General features: G+C 42.0%; 1 long non-coding RNA gene across 1 annotated transcript in view; it reads left to right on the forward strand.

Annotated features, from left to right (window-relative positions):
- LOC133484929 (uncharacterized) overlaps window positions 1-19,564 on the forward strand; it is a 42,888-nt gene that overhangs the window by 18,149 nt on the left and 5,175 nt on the right. The window contains exon 3 of the long non-coding RNA XR_009790541.1: window positions 3,159-3,239. This is a non-coding gene — a long non-coding RNA (uncharacterized LOC133484929). The remainder of the gene's footprint in view (window positions 1-3,158; window positions 3,240-19,564) is intronic.

The raw sequence follows: 19,564 nt of genomic DNA on the forward strand, positions 1-19,564 counted from the left end.
GACCTACACGCCCCCGCCCGCCCTGTGTCACGGCTAGGGAGTCAAACAGCAGCTGTGACCTCAGAATGAGAAGACAGCCTCTCTCTCATCTGTGATTGGTGGACGGCCGATGACAAACACGGCAAGGGCGGCGGCGTCCTCGCGTCTGATCAATGCATCTATTCGACGACGCGTGGCCTCGGCGAGGGGCCGGCCCGCGAGGGCATCGGGCTCCGTCCGGCGGGAAACTCTTTTCATGCGGCAGCTGACAATGGCAGATTGGTGTGTCATTGAGCTCCTGCCTTTATTTGCACTGTCCATCAAAGCTGAAAGCTGAAGGGTCTCCGGTTAACGCTACCCCGCCCTTCTCCAAGGTCGCAGCCGAGTGGCGTGCGGGCGCCGACCTTGGCGGGATGGGGTGTAATATGAATACAATCATTCTGAGTGGCGAAATAACGGCGCCGTAAATTCAATAAACAACCCAGCCAACCTGGCATCACCTTCCTTCCCCTCATTCTGTGACACCTTTTTGGGGGTAACGGGACAAAGTAATGGAGCCCTCCCTGGAGAGGCCCTGAAAAGAGTTCGCTTCTCCCGACGAAATGTCAAGGCGCCCAAGCGTAGAAAAATGGAAGCGCAGAGGAGGTGCCACTTAGCCGGGAAACGAGGACAGCACCACCTGCTTAGCATCCCGACCTGTTCTCCTGCCATCACAACTTTGTTTCACTGAACAGGAGGAACGGAGGAAAACTCTTGCCTTCTTCACGAACTTCCGCAGAATAGCAACTGTGTTGACAAACATACAGCAGATGTTCAAGAAAAAAACTTTTTTTTTTTTTTATGTAAAGCCACAGTGAACCTTGTTGAATTTGTTAAAATGTCAGTGGGCTTCATTCAATAATAATGCCTACGTACATTTGACGCACAAATCAGTGATTCATCTATGTTCATTCTTGTTTTTGTTCGTACTTTGCAAACAAATTTAGAACCTCCTCAGCCCATGCATACGCACAAATAATGCAGGATCAGGTTTTGAAAAAATGTCCAACACACATCTTTTAACCCAAGATGCACAACGTATTGGAACTACAGTTACTTATAAAAACAATAATAATAACTTTAACGACAATAACTCAAATCGAGAATTTGCTAATACTTGACTAATATCCAAAATAACCGTGAAAACTGAAAAGGACACTTCTCATCACTTATACCTTCATTCCGTTCATGTGCTTGTACAGTATGTACAGTACGTGCGTTTCCCCTGCTGCAGCTGTCTTGAGTGCATTTACCACTCAACGAGCAGGAAATGCAATTGGATCGCTTGCATTTTGTAGTTATTCCATGGCTGCAGTATTCTTTCTGATCCCTACAATAATCAGATTTTTATTTTTCTGTGATTCTGCATATGCAAATGTGATGTTAATTGATCGATTTGCTGGCGTGGTTAAATTGTGACGCACTCCGATCGGCATGTCTCATGTATTTTCTGTCGCTTCCAACACTAATTTCATGAATTTTATCAACTACAAATGCCTCTTTGCTGTGCTATACTCCTTCCTTACTACATACTTTCACAACGTATGTAGTGTTAGTTCATTCTCGGCTCTTATAGTTTTTTTTTGTAGGCTATATGTATGTTTTGTGTCACATTCTTTAACTTTGAAATTCATTAAAAATGATTAACATCACTACGAACCTTTTGAAAACAGGATAAAGATTAAGACAGCTAGCTATTCAAGTTGTGACTAAACCATTGGCTTAGATGCATCAGACGGACACCCTTTTATAGGGAAATATGGGCGCAGTTTATGTGGATTGCAGCTCGCAGGCACGAGCTCATCATTTAAAATGAATTCTGATTTACTAACATGGTATCAAGGTGGTGTGAAGAAAACTGGCTGATACGCACGTGTCATGAATCTGACGGTGATTTTGCGTATACGCTCAACTTGTGCGCGGAGTGAGAACATTTCAACGCATTTATTAGTGAATGAGGCCCAATGACTTTTGGTTGTGGGCATCCTATCCCTTTCTTACTGGCCTGCAATGTCTCATCCTCCTGTGATTCATAAGTTAGTGTACTGAAGATGCTTTCCACTAAACCAGCAACATGGATGCACGACTACTAGAACCTGAATGAACATTAGTCATTAATCAGTGTTGCTATATTTTATTACATGAGGTCACATTGAACAAGACCCTGTTTAATTAGTTAAAAAGACAATGGGGTTTTGTTGCGTGTGTTTGCGGCCTTTGTTCTCATCCTGTCACTGATCCATTACTTGGCATAAGATGCTTTCTCGGAAGCAGGAAACGGACACACAACTACCAAAATCTAAATGAAAATTAAGCATCTATCATTGTAACTGTTATTTTATGTGAGGCCAAGCGGGATACATGGACACAACTTCCAGTGCCTGAATGAACTTGTGAATCAGTGTTTTTATGTTTTATTATGTGAGGTCGCAGTATCCAAGACACTCTTAAAGCCATTAAAAAGCCAATGAGGTTTGTTTGCGAGTGTCCTCACCTTTCTTTCTGGGCCCGCTATGTCTTGTCACAGGTGATGGTGAGGGTCTTTGCCATGAGGAGGAAACATGGCCACTCGAGCACCAGAACCTCAATGAGCATGAGTCATGAATCAATATTACTATATTTTATCACATGAGGTCTCAGTGAACAAGACCATATTAAAATAGTTAAAAAGCCAATGAGGTATGATTGCAGGCATCCTTTTCTTTCCTTGCAGGCCTGTGAAGTATGGTCCTCCGGGAGATGACGGTAATGGTCTTTGCCATGAGCAGGAAACATGGCTAGACGACTACCAGAGCCTGAATGAGCATTTATCACAAAATCAATGTTACTATGTTTAATAAAGTGAGGCCACAGTGAACAAGAAAGACCCTGTGAAATTTATGAAAAAGCCGTTGAGGTTTGGTTGCCGGTGGCCTCTCCCTTCTATTTCTGTCTCATCATCCTGCACGTGAGGGTGATGGTCTTTGCCATTACCAGAAAACATGGCTGCAAGACTACCAGAACCTGAATGAGCGTTCGACATGAATCAATGTTCTAACATTTTTATGTTAATCTGCAGTGAATGAAACCCTGTTAAATCTGTTAAAAAGCCAATGAGGTTTGGTTACAGGCATCCTTTCTGTGATCTCGTCCTTCCGCAGGTGACGGGGAGGGTCTCTGATATAAGTCGTAAACCTCTCAGCCGTTGCACTGAGACGTGATGGATGGCGTTGGGCGTGAAGGTAAGGATGCTGCACCACCCTTAAAGGACACTTCCTCTGGGATTACATTTACATTTAAAAGGCTCAATTTGCCCCCCCCCCCAATGCCTTATGCCTACTACAGTAGTCTTTACCGATATTGGCCACTTCATAAAATACTAATTTGGAGCATGATAAAAATAAGTATACAATAAATAAACTTCAAAATTACCTTGCTTTCATTACATTTTTGTGTGAAAATCAGAAAAACACCAATAGAAAATAAAGTGTTAAAAATAAGGGATCACATAAGTGTCCTTGGGAATGCGACAGCTCCAAAGTGTTGACGATGAGCAATGGTGAGTCATAATTAAACGAAATTCATTAAGGCCTAAATTGAAAGCATTGAAAATGTGATTATTTCTGACTTTGGCGCGACCTTCGTCAAAGAGCTGAGAGTCAAAAGCCTCATTTAGCAAGTGGATGCAATAATGATAAGAGATTAAATGTTGATGTTTGGTCCTTTTTTTTATCTACCATGTGACAGGTGAGTCTATAATACACTCCCAGTTGTCTTTTTATTTATTAGGAAAAATATAAAATTACATGGGTTTAAGATGGGAAAGACAAAGAGGAAAAAATTAACAAACGATGAAAAACAACCACAAAATTCCTATTGAAACCTGGTTGTAAAACCAAAGGATAACAAAAAACAACAACAAAATACAACAACAACAGCCCATGATTTAAAAGGGGACATATAGAGAGAAAAGCGGACGAAATGACTATACAAAAAACGCCTGTTGGAACCTTTTTAGGGAATCTGTGAAAAAAAAAGACAAGCGAAAGAGCAAAAAGCAATAACAAAAACACCCACTGAAACGTAGTTGGGGAACAGATAGAAAATCAAAAAGAAACAACAAAAGAAAACAAGGCCTGTCAGAACATAGATGGGGAATGTGGGAATAAAGAAAAAATAGAAAGCAAAATGCAACATGTGTTGGACTGTGATTGGGGAACAAGAGAAAGACCAAAACAATAACACAAAATATCCATAACACCCGTAGGAACCCGTTTAGAGAATCTGGGGATTAACTGGGAACAAAAAACAAAAAAAGGCCCAACAACACCTTTTGGAACCTGGTCGAGGAAGTAATGAGAAAATTAATGGCAAAAAAACAACCACAACACATGGAACTGAGTTGTAGTGCTGTGTCATTTGCAAAACATTCTTTCAAACATCGTAAATGGGATCACATCATCATCACTGATTCATTCCTTTTTCAGTTCAGTTGAGCTCAGCCACAAATGTGCTGGCTGAGAGTGGAACGTCCGCATTGTGTCACTCGTGAATCTTCGGTGAACCTGTTGGAACCTAGGGAATAAACAAAGAGAAGAGAAAACAGCATGCCCCTCGGATGGAGTGTACGCTGGCATGTTTTGGCTACCCCTCCCCCCCGAAGAGTTTTCTTCTTAGTTGAAATGGTTTACTTTTACCAGGATCAATCACCATACCATGGCCGAAGGTAAAACCTGGACTAATTTACATCTGTCAATCCTCACTGGTTGGGACTTCTGCCTCCTTTCTCAAGTTAGTTAGCTAGCTAGCTTGTTAGCTGGATCCTGCCCAACTTTCTCCCATCCATTCTGTCATGGTTGTCGCCCACCTCCAGCACTAGCTCCTTTCTGGCTTCGGTTGTGGCGCGACCATGAACATCCATGCGACTTCTCGGGCTCAGCTATCGGACGCCTCTTTCCACGAAGATCATCATCTAAGCAGAGGGCTCCCTGCCTCCCACACTGTGTCCAACGAGGCTTCCGCCGGGGATTGTCTACAGCAGTTGTCCCTATCCACCGGTCCGCGGCCGCAGAGAAAGAATGACCAATTTATATAATTTCTGTTGTATTGCAATTCACGTGTCAATGTGTTTTATTTTGAAAATTGACCGGATCTTCTCCGCTGCAACAACTGCGTGTCTGAATTGGCACGTCGAGACTGCACAGAACGCTTCCGTTTCCGGTCCCAGCCGGCTCGGACGCTTCTGTTTCCGCTCCGAGCGGGCTGGCTAACGGTGGCGGAGCTCAAAGAAAAAAATCATATCATAAACTAATTCAGTTCATTACGTTTCCTGAAAAGATTTGTTCTTTTGGAAGAAATGTTCACGAACGAAACAACACTATATCGGGAGTCCTACTTAAAATACGGGTTTATCGCAACAGTTAACTCTCACGCACCAAGTCCGCTCTGATACAGATACAGTTGTAGGTTACTGCTCGACACAGGCAGAACTACTTTTACGGAGTTAAAAGTCTACTCTCATTGAGAAGCTACAGAACTGCAGTCTGGTCTGGCTGCCTACAACAACTCCGACTCCCACTCCTCCATCGCGCCCACAGTGGACGTGCCACGAACGGCGAAGAAGGAAGCAGAAACGAGGCAAGTGTGTGAGTGTGTGTGTGTGTGTATATATATATATATATATATATGCACGCCACAGCCGGTCCGTGACAAAAATGCCTACTCTTAAACCGCTCTGCGGTGCAAAGAAGGTTGGGGAACAGTGGTCTACAGGTCTGCTGCGGTGGACGCCATCACATCTCTGTGGTTGACCGTAACATAGACACCAGATACCGCGGTTCACGCTCAACCCCCTTTTTACTGTTTTTTGTTTATTTGTTTGGTAAAAGCAACATCAACACCTGTTGGAACCTGGTTGGGGATCTCAAAAAGCAACAATAGAGAAAACCACAACACATGGGCCCTGGGGATAAAATAAGGAGAAAATAGTTCATAAAATCAACAACAAAAAAGCAGTGACACAAAATCTTGTCTTGACTGTACAAAGCCAACACATGCTCTGATGTCTCGAAGCAGCGTGACCACGGCAAGCAGTAGCGGCGCCCCAGTGATTGCAGCTGCCACACCTCTGCGTGTTTTGACATAAGGTTCAGCATTTGCGTGTATCACTGATCCTCCTGCAATGATCCTCCTACTTTTCCGTCTTGACTGCCGCCCCGCCCCCCTCGGTTACACGAGGATGCCCCCCAAGGCCCCCTCTCTTGGTCCGGACTTGTCAGAGCAGATACTTGTCAAATTAGCTATGTCCTGCACGGCGGTAATTGCTTGCCAAAGCCATTCCACCGATGCAGATTAACAGGGTCGACCGTGATGGAGATGACGCCAAATTGGCTTGGAGATTGTGAGGCATCCCATCATGGCAAACCTCGAAATAAGCATTTGTGCCCAGAATGCTGATTGGTCGCTGAACTCACCTCTTAACTGAGAATGTGGATTTGTAGTCACAAGAACACGGACATGGTCAAAATGGAGGGCGGGTCATTGTGATGTTCGGATTACTTTTTTTGAGTAAGGGTTAGATTACGGTTAAAGTTGGAGGTTTAAAGTTAGGAAGCGTTCAAAAGTCGGTGTTAGAGCTTCCCGAGCTTTTGGAACTAAACTGAATCTTCTTCCTGTTCTCTGGCAGAGGCGAGGTTTTTTTTTTTTTTAGGGGTTAGAAGGCTGTGCAAAAGTCGCTGTTGGCTAGGTTTAGAGTTAGATTAAACATATGTGATTAAAGTGAGGGTTAGGGTCTGAGCAAAGGACATTGTTATGGTTCATATTTAGTGTTAGCTTTGGGTGAGTGTTAGATTTGCTTTATAGTTAAAGTTACTTAGAGTTAAGTGTTTAGGGTTGGGTTAGAGTTAGGTTTATGGGGCATTCAGTAGTCAATCAATCCATCCATCCATTTTCTGTACCGCTTATACTCACTAGGGTCACTGGCATGCTGGAGCCTATCCCAGCTATCTTCGGGCAAGAGGCGGGGTACACCCTGAACTGGTCACCACCCAATGGCAGGGCACACATAAACAAACATTTGCACTCACATTCACACCTACGGGCTATTTAGAGTTTTTAATTACCCTATGGCGGCACGGTGGACGACTGGTTAGAGCATCAGCCTCACAGTTCTGAGGACCCAGGTTCAATCCCTGGCCCCGCCTGTGTGGAGTTTGCATGTTCTCCCCGTGCCTGCGTGGGTTTTCTCCGGTTTCCTCCCACATCCCAAAAACATGCATTAATTGGAGACTCTAAATTGCCCGTAGGCATGACTGTGAGTGCGAATGGTTGTTTCTATGTGCCCTGCGATTGGCTGGCAACCAGCTCAGGGTGTACCCCGCCTCCTACCTGATGACAGCTGGGATAGGCTCCAGCACGCCCGCGACCCTAGTGAGGAGAAGTGGCTCAGAAAATGGATGGATGGATAATTACCCTATGTTGTTTTTGGGATGTGTAGAGGAAACTGGAGTACCTGGAGAAAACCCATGCAGCCATGGGGAGAACATGCAAACTCCACACAGGGGAGGCCGGATTTGAACCCAGGTCCTCAGAACTGTTGAGACAGATGTGCTAACCAGTCGCTCACCGTGCCGCACATTCAATAGTCGGTGATGGTAAATCATGAGCTTGAGGAGCCGAAAATAAACTGCCTTTTCGCTATCAGCGGTTAGGTATAAAGTTTAGTTGTTGGTGAGGTTTTGGGATAGATTTTGGGTTGGGGTGAGAGCTATGGTTCCGGTGGATAGGGGTTATGGTTATAGCTAACATTTAGGGTTATCTTGGAATGAGTGTTAGATTCGGGTGATACTTAAAGTTAATCCCTTAAAGAGTTAGAGTTTAGGTTTGGATTAAAGTTAGATTTACGGGGGCATTCGGAAGTCTGTGTTGGTACTTCCTGAACTCATGGAGCCAAAACTCAACCTACTTCTTATTCTCTATCATGGGTTAGGGTTTAGATGTTTACGTTAGGGTTAAGGGTTACGTTTATGGTTAGAGTTTCATGGTTAGGTTTAAGTGTTAGGGTTAGGCTCTAGTGCTTAGGTTTTAGGTAAAGGATAGGATTAAGGTTAAGGTTTTATTTGGGGTTTTGAAATAAAAGCCGGAAGAAAACATTCGGCGTCTGGCAGGAGTGATGCTTTTTCCTCTGAAGGCAATGTGCTTGTTTCCTTGGAACATGAAGACATAATTAAGCAGAAATCATGGTGTTCCTCTTTTAACATCCCGTTCAAATTAAGCAAAATGTCGGCTGATGTGTCAAAAGCGAGGATGAGGTCAAAACTTCCCACGAGGCGACTTGATGCTTTGGGAGGCTAATGAAATATTTTGTGGTCCCGCCTCGTACCGCTAGCTCCCCATCACTCCCACCTTTCCCGTCACCTCACTTTCGCGCTCTGCTCACTGGCGGGACTTGACAAGCCAGCAAAAATAATTAAAATTCAAGCAAAATGATGAAAGACTTGCAGCGAGGCACCCTTGAAGGGTCCGGGGCCTTCGCGTTAAAAGTGGCGAGGAAGAAGAGAAAACGTTTTCCTTTTTTTCTCTCGTCTTCGCGGAGAATAATGTTAAGGCGGCTGCTCCCGGCTTAAGGGCCTCTTAAATTGGAAAGGCAGTGGCCTATAGAGACATGTACCTGTCAAACAAATAGTGCTGGCTCGCCTCTGCCACCGTGTTAAACTCTCTGACTCTGACGGGTGATGAAGGGGTGCGAGAACTGGGGAGGGAAAGAAGGGAGGAGGGGGGAGGGATCACTGCCATGCTGCTGTCGAAGGCCGTTTAGACACCACCCATGTTTCAATGTGAATGGAATTTTCACAGAGCCAATGCAGTTGGAGTGTGAAATCGAAGAAGATTCTCACGCAACCTTCCATCTATCAAAGTTGGGATGCCAGTATGTATGGGTGCTATCAAATTTGAATATTGGAGTAATGGAAATTTGGGACATCTTTTGGAATATTTGCATTTGGGGAAGTTGGACAGTCTGAATTACAGTTAATTATCGAGTAAAATCAATCGATCAAATTTCCATCTCTAAAGAAATGGAGGGAAGTTTTGGAATGCTGGCGTCTCAGAGTATTGGGATGAGTGGGAATGTTGGGATGATAGAAAGGTGGTATGTTAGCATGTTGGGCAATACAATTCATGAGAGTGTTGGTTTATTAGAATACTGGGACAGGAATGTTGGGAATATCTAAATTTGGTGATGTTTGAATATTGGGATATAACAATCTTGGATGCTGAGATGTTTGGCCACTATAATGTTGGTATGTTGGAATGTTGGGCAATCAATGTGTAGGGATTTTTAGGGTTTAGGCCATTGCCATTTTGGAATTTTAGAGGTTTGGAGATTGTTATCGGCTAAAAACCGAAGGTAACCATTTCTCTCGCTGGTTCAGATTTCGGATTCACGATCCTCGATTGATTAACTAAAATGCGAATTAGGAAAAATGTAACTATGGTATGGCAAAAGTTTAAAAGTAACGCTCTCAAGAATAAAGTCTGACGCCAGTTCAGCTTCGGGTGAAGATTGAAGATTGTCTTCTTGCTTTGCTCTTTTACGCTGTCTCCTTTGCTTCCATGTGTTTCAATGTTGGCATATTGCAATGTTGGAATACTGTGATGTTGGAGAGTCCAAGTGTAAGAATGGAATGTAACAATCAGAATGTTGGGCAATTAGAATGTTTGGAATGTTCTTGCATTGCTGAATGTCTTTCAAGGTTGTTTATTGATGGATATTTAAGAAACAACCCTTTCAATATTGAAGGTAAATATATAAAGAAATGAAAGTGTGAGGTAAATGAGATCAAAGGGTAGATTCCAGTTCACTAAGGACCTAAGGAACATTGTGTGATAATGTTCTTGTTGCTTGTGTTTCTTCATCAAGGAGTTTGGGTCCCCTGACACTTCCTGTTAGCATTAATTAAGACAACATTTCAAGCCAATCATCCTTTCATTCTTCATATTTCCTGCCACGTGCTGCCTGCATCATGCAGAATATTTCCGACCGACAGCCGCTTTTTTTCAGGACATTTTCCAGTTCATTTTCTCTTTCTGGAGTGTTTGTTTTAGCTGCCAGCCGCAGGGCAGGAGGTGCAGTTAGCGCATGGCGTGATGGGAAGCTGAGAGCTGAATTACAGCTAATGGCAGCGGCCCTGGACCAGCCGCCGAACCTTTTACCCGTGAAGTTGTCTTTTTCCACGGATTTTGTGGGGGTCGCAGCAGTGCGCACCGTCAGCACAACACGGCTGCGGTGATTAAAAGCATGACCCCAAGAAGAAGAAGAAGAAGACCAACAACAACGAGCCGGAAGTGACCTCATTAATGACCCAGGACAATGAGTGGAGGACAGGGCAAACATTTATTCTGGAAAAATTGAAAGCCCAACATCACTAAATTTGACACACAAACACACAAACAAAGTCTCCATACAACATCAGGTGTATTTACTGCAATTAAGATGCTATTTGATATGATTCACTCAAATGATCATTCACATTGGTGCATATTACAATTGATTCAGATGCAATATAATTCGATTCACGCCAAACATGATGCAACACACTCATGTACGATGGGATACAAAATTATGAATTTGAATCAAGATGCCATACTATTTACTTAAATTACGATGCAATACGAGTCACTTCAATAGTGATGCATATCCATTCATCCATTTTCTAGACCACTTATCCTCACTAGGGTCGCGGGTATGTTGGAGCCTATCCTAGCTAACTGCGGGCAGGAGACGGGGTACACCCTGAACTGGTTGCCAGCCAATTGCAGGGCACATATAAAAAAACAACCATTCACACTCACATTCATACCTACGGGCAATTTAGAGTCTTCAATTAACCTACCGTGCATGTTTTTGGGCTGTGGGAGGAAACCGGAGTACCCGGCCAGAAAAACCTCACACAGGCACGGGAAGAAGATGCAAACTCCACACAGGCGAGGCTGGACTTGAACCTGGGTCCTCAAAACTGTCACCGTGCCAGTGATGCAAATGATACCTACAATTATTTCCAATCACAATGTGATTAGACATGAATCACTCTTATTACAGCGGAGTGAGATCCACTTTAAATAAAATGCAATTCTTAATTCATTACAAAGCGATACTGTTCGATTTATTCCAACTAAGAGGTCATCCAAGTCACTCCATTACCATGCTATAAAATAATATTCATTCAAATTACAATATGATACACTTAGACTACTTATGATGAGAAACAATATGATTGATTTCAATTTAAATGTAGTGCAATACTATTTATTCCAGATAAAATGCGATACGATTCACTACAGAATACGATTAAATTCTTTCCAATTAAGTTGTGATACGATTATTTCAAGTTCTGACGCAATACATTCATGTCAATTACTATTAGAGTCATTTAACTAATATGCGATAAGAGTGATTGTAATAACGACATGAAATGAAATGAATGACTCAAATTAAAGTACCGTATTTTCACGACCATAAGGCGCACCATATTAAAAGGCGCAGTCTCAGTTACGGGGTCTATTTCTGTATTTAACACATACATAAGGCGCACCGTATTATTGGGCGCAGGCATGATAAAGCATACGCAAGCTTAAAACATACGGTAGCATGCATGCACGCTAAAACAATGTTTTTAAAAAGGCAGCGGGAGCAAAACTGAGTTCGGTTGTACTTTATTGAAGTATTTAACAATGTACTCACGTTATTTTTTTATCAATCCTCATCCACAAATCCATCAAAGTCGTCATCTTCTGTATCCGAAATGAACAACTGGGCAAGTTCTCCATCAAACACGCCAGGTTCCCTCTCGTCATTGTCGGAGTCAGTCTCGTTGCCGTGCGGCTCCTCAGAAATGATGCCGGCAAACAAGCTGATAACGGTGTCCCTCACTAATTAGGGAGTGGCTAATTAAGGAGTTCATTAAAAACGAGGCGCCATTAAGTCTGCGCCAACCTGGCCGACCCACTTGTGAGTGGGCGGTCAGCGGCAGCTCTTTGAGGTTATTTCCACAACAATCTGACTTGTGACTCCACCTTTGATGTTTTCATTTTACCGCCAGCGCCGACCACTTATCGTTTGTGAGCATACATGTGGGAACACACAAACTCAGACGCGCAAGCACACGCACTCTCAGCTGACGACAATCTGCTGAGCTCCAAAGATAATGTCAAAGCGGGAAAACCCAGAAAATCCAGAATCTGATGGACATCACTCAAATTTTGTGGGGATCAAATTTGGGCAATGTTTTTGCACCGCCAAACAGTGGGATTCTCCCATTCGAACTTTCTGTCAATAGTATGATTCACTCGAATTAGCCAGTATATGCAAATAGTGCAGCATGGCGAGACATCTACAGACAGTGCACGAGTAATACATTATTGGGCCCACAGAAATGTGACAACGAACTCAAGTCAAAAAATTGCCAGCTTGTTGTAATGGAAGTATAGGTTAGCTGTTTAAGAAGTTGATTGCTAGAGGGAAGAAGCTGTTGGAATGTCTACTAGTTCTAGTTTGCATTAATCGGTAGCGCCTACCTGAGGGAAGGAGCTGGAAGAGCCGGTGACCGGGGTGGGGAGGGTCCGAGAGGATTTTGCACGGCCTTGTCTTAGTTCTGGCAGCGTGCAAGTCCTCAAGGGTGGGTAGGGGGGTACCGACAATCCTTTCAGCAGTTTTGATTGTCCGTTGCAGTCGGAGTTTGTCCTTTTTTGTAGCAGCACCAAACCAGACTGTGATGGAAGAACACAGGACTGATTCGATGACCGCTGTGTAGAACTGTCTCAGCAGCTCCGGTGGCAGGCCGTGCTTTCTCAGAAGCCGCAGGAAGTACATCCTCTGCTGGGCCTTTTTGAGGACGGAGTTGATGTTGGTCGCCCACTTCAGGCGCCCTTTGCACAATGGTCATTGCACCGGACTATTGCGATATTAGTCATTCGAACTGCTCTAAGTGCTAGAGGACTCTGCATCTTTTTGCACAATTGTTTTTTGTCAATGTCTTTATGTCTCCAAAGTGTTCTCTAAATTGACTGTCTGTTGTACTAGAGCGGCTCCAACTACCGGAGACAAATTCCTTGTGTGTTTTGGACATACTTGGCAAATAAAGATGATTCTGATTCTGATTCTGATAAGGTACACTCAATTATGATATGATACTATTAATTCCAAAACAACACGATACAATATAATTTAATCCAATAAAGATGATTCATCCCAATTATGATAGGTTTCACGTAAATGATGAAACAACACAATTCACTTCAATTATGATACGATACAAGGCACTCCAATTATGGTGCAATGAGATTTAGTCTAAATATGATACGTTTCACTTCAATTACAATATGATATGAGTCACTTCAATTACGATACAATACAATTTGATAGTTACTGGAAATAAGATAAAACTTAGTCCAAATAAGATAAGTTTCACTTCAATTACATTACGCTTCACTTTAATTACGATACCATTCACCGAAAATTACGATACCATTCACCCCAATTACGATAATTTTCACTTCAATGATATGATACGATTCACTTCAATTTTGAAACAATTCACTGTAATTATGATATGTTTCACTCCATTTATGGGTTTCAATTAAATTGTAATACAATATAATTCTCTTCAATTATCATACGACTCACTGAAATTACCATATAATTTACTTAAATTACAATACGATGTGCTCCAATTCAAATGTCTCACTCCAATTACGATATGTTTCACTTCAATTGCGATACAACAGGATTTCCTTCACTAACGATGTGAATCACTGAAATTACGATAGGATTCACTCCAATTACAATACGATTAATTCTAATTACAATGTGGCTATTTACAATTATGCTATAATTCACTCCTAATACAATACGATTGACTTCATTTACGATATGATTGACTTCAATTTTGATACGAATTTAAATTATGACATAATTCACTCAAATTATAAAATTATTCACTTGAATTACAATACAATTCACTCAAATGCCGATACGATTCACTTCAATTCTGTTATATTTCAATTCAATTGTATACAATTTACTGACATGACATGACAATTCAGTCAAATTACAATATGATTCACTTCAAATTAAAGTTTCAAGTTAATTACGATATGATTCATTTCAATTACAATGCGATTCACTTCAAATAACGATACGTTTCAAGTCAAGTAGGATTTCATTGTTTTAGTGATAATACGATTCACTTCAAACATGATACATTCACATATGATGGGCTATGATTAATTTACATAAAGATGCAATGGGATTTTGCCATCCTCCTTTGTACTCAGCAGCCAAAATACAAACCCCAATTCCAATGAAGACATTGTGTTAAACATAAATTAAAAACAGAATATGATGATTTTCAAATCCTTGTCAAGGTATATTCAATTGAATACACTATAAACACTATAAAGACAAGTTATTTAATGTTTTTGCAAATATTCAGTAATTTTGAATTTGATGCCTGCAACACATTCCCAAAAAGCTGGCACAGGGGCCTGTTATCACTGTCTGTGTTACATCACCTTTTCTTTTAACAACAATCAATAAGCATTTGCGAACTGGGGGCTCTAATTGTTGAAGCTTTGTTGGGAGGATTCCTTTCCATTCATTCAACTTCAGTTGCTCAACAGTTAGGGGTCTCACACTCCTTTAGTACGAAGCCATGCTGTTTTAACACATGCAGAATATGGCTTGACATTGTCTTGCTGAAATAAGCAGGGACATCCCTGAAAAAGACATTGCTTGGATGGCAGCATATGTTGCTCCAAAATCTGTATGTACCTTTCCAGCATCCAGCCTCCAGATTCTCTGGAGCTTTTGATGATATTATGGACTGTAGATAATGAAAATCCCTAAATTTCTTGCAATTGTACGTTGAGAAACATTGTTCTTAAACTGTTGCTCATGCAATCGTTCACAAAGAGGTGAACCTTGCCCCATCCTTGCTTGTGAACAACTGAGCCTTTAGGGGATGCTCCTATTATACCCAATCATGACACTCACCTGTTTCCTATTAACCTGTTCATCTGTGGAATGTTCCAAACAGGTGTTTTTTTTTTGTTTTTTGTTTTTTTTTACGCATTCCTCAACTTTTCCAGTCTTTTGTTCCCTGTCCCAGGTTTCTTGGAACATGTTGCAGGAAACAACAGTAGTGTATTCAATTGAATAGCGGTTGAAAATAAATTGCAAATTCTGTTTTTACTTACATTTTACACAACATCCTGACTTCATTGGAATTGGACTTTGTAGACAACACATCGTTTATAGTCAAAACCAATCAAAGGCAAGAGGCAGCACTTTTAATCACTGTCAGCCTGAGCTCACGTTATAGTTGCAGCGGAGTCTTTCTTGAGCTTATTATTTAAGTACTTTTTTTTAATGAGCGCTCAAAACTCATCAGAGGAAATGTTGCAGGAACATAAAATGCAATTAGTGAGTGCCAACAACATCACAACATCCTTTCATCTATCCCTAAACTGCACCATACTGGTTCAAAATTGTTACTTTTTTTTTTTGTTTGTCTGGGCTATTTAACAAAAAAAAGCCAATTTTGGTATAATTGCAGTTTTTGATGAGTACATTTGTTTCATGATTGCTATATAATTGCACCATGTTTTTTTCACCCCTTCATGTTTTATGGACAATAATAAACGAGGACACGCACCAGTCGGTGGATACACCATCTAATACATCACAGTACAAGAGGTGTAGCATAAGCATCTGCATTTATTGTACAAACAAATAAAAGACTACAACATCTGTTGGAACCATGTTGGGAAATCTGTGGAGAAACAGAGAGAGAGGAGAAAATAATACTATAATAAAGACATTAATCACACTATTAATCACACCTGTTGCAATCTTGTTGGAGAACCTGGGAATAAACAAAGAGAAAATACACAACAAAGACACAATAGAGACAGTACAGATGCAGTAGAGCTGCAGTACGGAGACAGTATAGACTATGTAGAAACACAACAGAGATAAAGTAGGGACTAAGTATAGTCAGATTGCAGACACAATAGAGACCCAATAACAACAAATCAGAGTCAAAATTAAAAATACAGTACAGATACAGTAGGGACACAATAGAGGTACAGTGGAAACACAGTAGAGATGCTGTAGAGATTTAGTCGAGACACACTAGAAACACAGCAAAGTCTCAGAAACCATTAGAAACACAATAATGACACAATAGAAACACACTAGGGACACAGTAGCGATACAACGGGGATAGAGTGGAGACTCCGAAGAGACACATTAAAAACACAAAAAAGACAATTTAGAGACGATATAGAAATGCAGTACAGACACAGTAGAGACACAGTGGGGACAGTAGTTACACACTAGCAACACAGAAAAGTAGAGATGATGTAGAAATTCAGTAGAGACACTCTAGAAACACAATGAAGACACAGTAGAAACACAATATTAACACAATAGAGAGACTGTAGAGACTCAATAGAGACACAAGATACAGATGCAGTGGAGACTCAGTAGAAGCACACTGAATACACAGTAGTGACACAATACCAACACATTAGAAAAAATGGAAATACAGTACATATTAAAGACAGTAGAGACACAGTGGACAGTAATCACAAACTAGCAACACAATAGAAACCCAGCAGAGATGTGGATTCAGTAGAGATGCAATAGAAAAACAGTAAAGACTTAGTAGAAGCCAGTAAAAATACAATAATGAAACATTAGAGGCAAAGTAGGGAGAAAGTGCAGAAAAGCATATACACACATTAGAGACACAGTGGAGACATAGTAGGCTCAATACAGACATAGTAGATACAGCATGAAGACACAGTAGAGACTCAATAGGGAGAACTTAGAGACAGAGTAAAGTAGGATTGGGAGAAAAAAAATCTATTTAAGGCCTTTGCAGTTGCTCAGTGTGAAAGGCCCCCGCGTCAAAGCTCAAAGACGATGCCAACGGGGGTGAAGCCATCCCATATTTGCAAGTGGTGACGTAACAACCCTAGAAGGAACTCATGAGGCTTTCTCCGCTGTGTGAACCGCAACTCGGCAATATGTCATTTGTCGGTGCTGGAAAAGTAAGCCCTAATTTGAGGAGGAGGTGATCCAGCAGCAAAAAAAAAAAAAAAGGGAATGGGAATATCCTATTCTAATTCCACAGCAGCATCTTGGAGTTAAACTCGTTCGTGAGCTTTCGAGTTCCAGGAAGAGCGCTTCGAGGTGTATTTCAGGCTGAGAGAAAGAGCGTTGAAAGGGAGTTTGAAAGAGACGTCTTAGTATATGATTTTTCCAGTGGCCTAAAATTCGGCAGAGTGGGAAAACGCAATTATTATGCCTTCCTCCATTTCCCCCTTGCCGTTTACAATATAACCCCGCCAAAATAGCACTCAGAAATCACTCAGCCAACTCTCTCCCATTGGAGGAGCTTTTTGACATCCCCATGTCAAAGCTCCTGAATAGAAAATTTTTATATCCGATTTTGAGACACTGAGCGTCAGACCCCCTCACCATTGATGCGACGCTCGGCGTCACGTCAAAATGTGCTGATGACCCCTCAGCGCACACACGATGAATGGGAAAGTCGAGGGCGTCAGACGCGTTGCCAAGTGTATTGTGAAAGAGCCTTTAGTCAGATAAGTCGACTTCAAAAATAGGTCGACGCAGATATCTAAACCTCGAAGCTCACTTGCAAGCCACCTTACATACTGACATTGTAGATACACAGTAGATCCAAACTGAAGACATAGTAGAGACTCAGTAGAGATTTAGTAGACAATAGATAAAATCGAGTTGAATCGACAGTAGACTCATTAGAGACCAGTAGAAACACTGTAGATACACAATAGCAACACAATAGAGACTCAGTAGTGACACACTAGACGCAATAGTAACATAACAAAAAACAATAGAAACAATGCATTTTTGAAACCTTGGGTGTAAAAAGTTTTGAAGTCATGTGTATGAACTTCCGAAGATTCGTGTGGACAAACTGGTAATGGGAAGAGCACAGCACCAACACGACATTCCCGGGAGCTCCGCATGTATTCTTCCTTTTGACAGGAGGTCCGGGGTTCCCGAGGGGCCTGCAGGTCTTATTCTTCTTCATCCTCTTGTTGGCATCTCTTCTTCTGTGAGGGAATTCCTCTTTCTACTTTGTTTTGTTTTCCTGTTGTTGTTCCTGCTCATTACGCCGGAATCCCGCCGGGTTAAGATCATGTCTGTCGTGTCAAGTCGGTGCCATCACGCGCCTACCTTGCTGCATCTTTAATGCGCCTACAAGACTTCTGCATTTACGACCCTGTTGCCCCTCCCCCTTGCCCCCCCCCCCCCACTACCCAGAAGCCTTTCCTTCCAGGCTCAACTCAACCGCTTCAGATCAGAGAACGCCATCGCTATTTAGGTTGACATGCAGACTTTTTTGTCTTCCCGATTGAAATCGTTTCGATCGATGTCAACATCACGTGATTTATCAAGATGGATACCAGTCATCTATTTAGCACAGTAGTTGCAATTGTTTTTTCACTTTTATTAAAGCAACATTTCGTCATGACAGAGCATGCGCAGACGCAGCACGAGACTATTCCGATTCACGGTTTACATGACGAAAGTTTACTTTTGATCGGTTTGGCAAAAGGAATATTCCACCCCTGTGAATCAGAATAAAATTCAACCTGTTTATTCCGATTTAAATGATTATATAGAGCATTTTCATTATGTTTGGGCTTCTAACCCGATCTAAACCTGAGTAGACACGCAAAAAATCCTCAAGAAGCCATGCTCTAAAAGACACAGGAATTCAGCCATTTTCGTTTTAAGCTCCCATTTTAGGGTCAATTTGGTTCAGTTGTACCTAACGTGATTTGGAAAAAGAAATTCAGCTCCTGAAGTCGGTTTCACTTAGTTCCATGAAGTTCGGTAGACATCGATCACGAGTACAATCATAAAAAACTCTCAAGAAGCCATGCCTGAAAAAAGACACACAAAGTCTGCCATTTTGGTTTGAAGTATGCCCTGTTAGGGTCATTTTCTGCCATTCACACAAATTAGAAAATTTAACCCAATAAACTAGTTTTACTTATAGCAACGTGAAATTTGGGAGAAATGTTTATGATGAGCGGCACGGTGTCCGACTGGTTAGAGCGTCAGCCTCACAGTTCTGAGGACCCGGGTTCAATCCCTGGCCCCGCCTGTGTGGAGTTTGCATGTTCTCCCCGTGCCTGCGTGGGTTTTCTCCGGGCACTCCGGTTTCCTCCCACATCCCAAAAACATGCATTAATTGGAGACTCTAAATTACCCGTAGGTGTGACTTTGAGTGTGAATGGTTGTTTGTTTGTATGTGCCCTGTGATTGGCTGGCAACCAGTTCAGGGTGTACCCCCGCCTCCTGCCCGATGACAGCTGGGATAGGCTCCAGCACGCCCGCGACCCAAGTGAGGAGAAGCGGCTCAGAAAATGGATGGATGTTTATGATGAGTAAACCCACAAAAAGTCACGAGAAGCCTCGGCTGATAATACACAGGAAGGGTGCAATTTT

The sequence above is a fragment of the Phyllopteryx taeniolatus genome, chromosome 10 (assembly GCF_024500385.1).
Source record: "Phyllopteryx taeniolatus isolate TA_2022b chromosome 10, UOR_Ptae_1.2, whole genome shotgun sequence".
Classification (NCBI taxonomy): domain Eukaryota; kingdom Metazoa; phylum Chordata; class Actinopteri; order Syngnathiformes; family Syngnathidae; genus Phyllopteryx; species Phyllopteryx taeniolatus.